Source organism: Physeter macrocephalus, chromosome 7, assembly GCF_002837175.3.
Source record: "Physeter macrocephalus isolate SW-GA chromosome 7, ASM283717v5, whole genome shotgun sequence".
In the NCBI taxonomy this organism is placed as follows: domain Eukaryota; kingdom Metazoa; phylum Chordata; class Mammalia; order Artiodactyla; family Physeteridae; genus Physeter; species Physeter macrocephalus.
In genome coordinates, this window is record NC_041220.1 from 44,371,866 (window position 1) to 44,375,925 (window position 4,060).

The following is a 4,060-nucleotide window of genomic DNA, read 5'->3' on the forward strand; positions in this document are numbered from 1 at the left end:
CAGGGGCTCCCGGGAGGGGCGGTGTGGAGAGTGACCTGTGCTCGCACACAGGCCTCTTGGTGGCGGTAGCTGCAACCCTAGTGTCCCACACCCGTCTCTGCTGTCCGCGCCGAAAGCCGCGGCTCGCGCCCGTTTCTGGAGCTCCTTTACGCGGTGCCCTTAATCCCCTCTCCTCGCGCCCCAGGAAGCAAAGAGGCAAGAAAAAGTCTCCTGTCTCTTCGGCAGCTCCGCGCCCGTTTCTGGAGCTCCTTTACGCGGTGCCCTTAATCCCCTCTCCTCGCGCACCAGGAAGCAAAGAGGCAAGAAAAAGCCTCCTGTCTCTTCGGCAGCTCCGCGCCCGTTTCTGGAGCTCCTTTACGCGGTGCACTTAATCCCCTCTCCTCAGAGGGAAGAAAAGGTCTCTTGTCTCTTCGGCAGCTCCAGACTTCTCCCAGACCCCCTCCCTGCTAGCCGGGGTGCACTAACCCCTTCAGGCTGTTTCCACTCTGCCAACTCCAGACCTTTCCCTGGTATCCGACTGAAGCCCGAGGCTCAGCTCCCAGCCCCGCCGGCCCCGGCGGGTGAGTAGACAAGCCTCTCGGGCTGGTGAGTGCTAGTCAGCACCAATCCTCTGCAGAATCTCTCCGCTTTGCCCTCCGCACCCCTGTGGCTGCGCTCTCCTCCGCGGCTCTAAAGCTTCCCCTCTCTACCACCTGCAGTCTCCGCCCGCGAAGGGGCTTCTAGTGTGTGGGAACCTTTCCTCCTTCACGGCTCCCTCCCAGTGATGCAGGTCCCGTCCATATTCTTTGTCTCTGTTTATTCTTTTGCCCTACCCAGGTACGTGGGGAGTTTCTTGCCTTTTGGGAGGTCTGAGGTCTTCTGCCAGCATTCGGTGGGTGTTCTATAGGAGAAGTTCCACGTGTAGATGTATTTCTGATGTATCTGTGAGGAGGAAGGTGATCTCCGCGTGTTACTCTTCCGCCATCTTTTCGCCTCCCTCCATATCTTCTTTTAATTTCACTTTAGTTTACTAACTGTCCACAGTTTCTCAGGAAATTTACCATTCTCTAAAATTTAGGGAAGGGCGGAACAGACAGTTTTAGTGCAATTGGTTCAGGTGGGAGAGAGTCCTGCCATGGCTTATAGAAATCAAATAAAGCAAATCACATTGCATAGAGCACTAGAGCAAAATAATAATTGTTTAACAAATGTATTCTTCAACAACTTAGCTCATATATAATTTGGTCTACTTTTCTTTATTTTTTAAACATCTTTATTGGAGTATAATTGTTTTACAGTGTTGTGTTGGTTTCTGCTGTATAACAAAGTGAATCAACTATATGCATATGTATATCCCCATATCCCCTCTGTCTTGCGTCTCCCTACCACCCTCATCCCACCCCTCTAGGTGGTCGCAAAGCACTGAGTTGATCTCCCGGTGCTATACAGCTGCTTCCCACTAGCAAACTATTTTACATGTGGTAGTGTATATATGTCAATGCTACTCTCTCACTTTGACTCAGCTTACCCTTTCCCCTCCCTGTGTCCTCAATTCCATTCTCTATGTCTGTGTCTTTATGCCCATCCTTCCCTTCGGTTCATCAGAACCATTTTTTTTTTTTCAGATACCATATATGTGTGTTAGCATACGGTATTTGTTTTTCTCTTTCTGACTTACTTCACTCTGTATGACAGACTCTAGGTCCATCCACCTCACTACAGATAACTCAATTTCATTTCTTTTTATGGCTGAGTAATATTCCATTGTATATATGTGCCATATCTTATTTATCCATTCATCTGTTGATGGACACTTAGGTTGCTTCCATGTCCTGCCTGTTGTAAGTAGAGCTGCAATGAACATTGTGGTAGATGACTCTTTTTGAATTATGGTTTTCTCAGGGTATATGCCCAGTAGTGGGATTGCTGGGTCATATAGTAGTTCTATTTTTGGTTTTTTCAGGAACTTCCATACTGTTCTCCATAATGGCTGTATCAATTTACATTCCCACCAACAATGAAAGAGGGTACCATTTTCTCCACACCCTCTCCAGCATTTACTTTTTGTAGATTTTTTGATGGTGGCCATTTTGACTGGTGTGAGGTGATACCTCATTGAACTTTTGATTTGCATTTCTCTAATGATTAGTGATGGTGAGCATCTTTTCATGTGTTTGTTGGCAATCTGTATATCTTCTTTGGAGAAATGTCTATTTAGGTCTTCTCCCCATTTTTGGATAGGGTTGTTTGTTCTTTTGATATTGGGTTGCACGAGCTTCTTCTATATTTGGAGATTAATCTTTTGTCAGTTGCTTCTTTTGCAAATATTTTCTTCCATTCTGAGGGCTGTCTTTTTGTCTAGTTTATGGTTTCCTTTGCTGTGCAAAAGTTTTTAAGTTTCATTAGGTCCCATTTTTTTATTTTTGTTTTTATATCCATTTTTCTAGGAGGTGGGTCAAAAAGGGTCTTGCTGTGATTTATGTCATAGAGTGTTCTGCCTATATTTTACTATAAGAGTTTGATAGTGTCTGGCCTTTCATTTAGTTCTTTAATCCATTTTGAGTTTATTTTTGTGTATGGTGTTAGGCAGTGTTCTAATTTCATTCTTTTACATGTAGCTGTCCAGTTTTCCCAGCACCATTTACTGAGGAGACTGTCTTTTCTCCATTGTATATTCTTGCCTCCTTTATGAAAGATAAGGTGACCATATGTGTGTGAGTTTATCTCTGGACTTTCTATACTGTTCCATTGGTCTATGTTTCTGTTTTTGTGCCAGAACCATACTGTCTTGATTACTGTCGCTTTGTATTATAGTCTGAAGTCAGGGAGCCTGATTCCTCTAGCTCTGTTTTTCTTTCTCAAGATTGCATTGGCTATTCAGGGTCCTTTGTGATTCCATACAAATTGTGAAATTTTTTGTTCTAGTTCTGTGAAAAAATGCCATTGGTAGTTTGATAGGGATTGCATTGAATCTATAGATTCCTTTGAGTAGTATAGTCATTTTCACAACATTGATTCTTCCAATCCAAGAAAACAGTAAATTCTCCATCTGTATGTATCATCTTTAATTTCTTTCAACAGTGTCTTATCATTTTCTGCATACAGGTCTTTTGTCTCCTTAGGTAGGTTTATTCCTAGGTATTTTTTTCTTTTTGTTGCAGTGGTAAATGGGAGTGTTTCCTTAATTTCTCTTTTAGATTTTTCAGTATTAGTGTGTAGGAATGCAAGAGATTACTGTGAATTAATTTTGTGTCCTGCGACTTTACCAAATTCATTGATTAGCGCTAGTAGTTTTCTGGTAGCATCTTTAGGATTCTCTAAGTATAGTATCATGTCATCTGCAAAATGACAGTTTTACTGCTTTTCCAGTTTGGATTGCTTTTATTTCTTTTTCTCCTGTGATTGCTGTGGCTAAAACTTCCAAAACTATGTTGAATAATAGTGGTGAGATTGGGCAACCTTGCCTTGCTCCTGATCTTGGTGGAAATGGTTTCAGTTTTTCACCATTGAGAATGACATTGGCTGTGGGTTTGTCATATATGGCCTTTACTGTGTTGAGGTAGGTTCCCTCTATGCCTACTTTCTGGAGAGTTTTTATCATAAATTGGTGCTGAATTTTGTCAAAAGCTTTTTCTGCATTTATTGATGTTATCATATGGTTTTAATCCTTCAATTTGTTAAAATGTGTTGTATTACATTGATTGATTTGTGTATATTGAAGAATCCTTGAATTCCTGGGATAAACCCACTAGACCATGGTGTATAATCTACTGGATTCTGTTTGCTAGTATTTTGTTGAGGATTTTTGCATCTATGTTCATCAGATACATTGGCCTGTAGATTTCTTTTTTTGTGACATTTTTGTCTGGTTTTGGTGTCAATGTGATTGTGGCCTCGTAGAATGAGTTTGGGAGTGTTCCTCCCTCTGCTATATTTTGGAAGATTTTGAGAAGGATAGGTGTTAGCTCTTCTCTAAATGTTTGATAGAATTCACCTGTGAAGCCATCTGGTCCTGGGCTTTTGTTTGTTGGAAGATTTTTAATCATGGTTTCAATTTCAGTGCTTGTGATTGGTCTGTTCA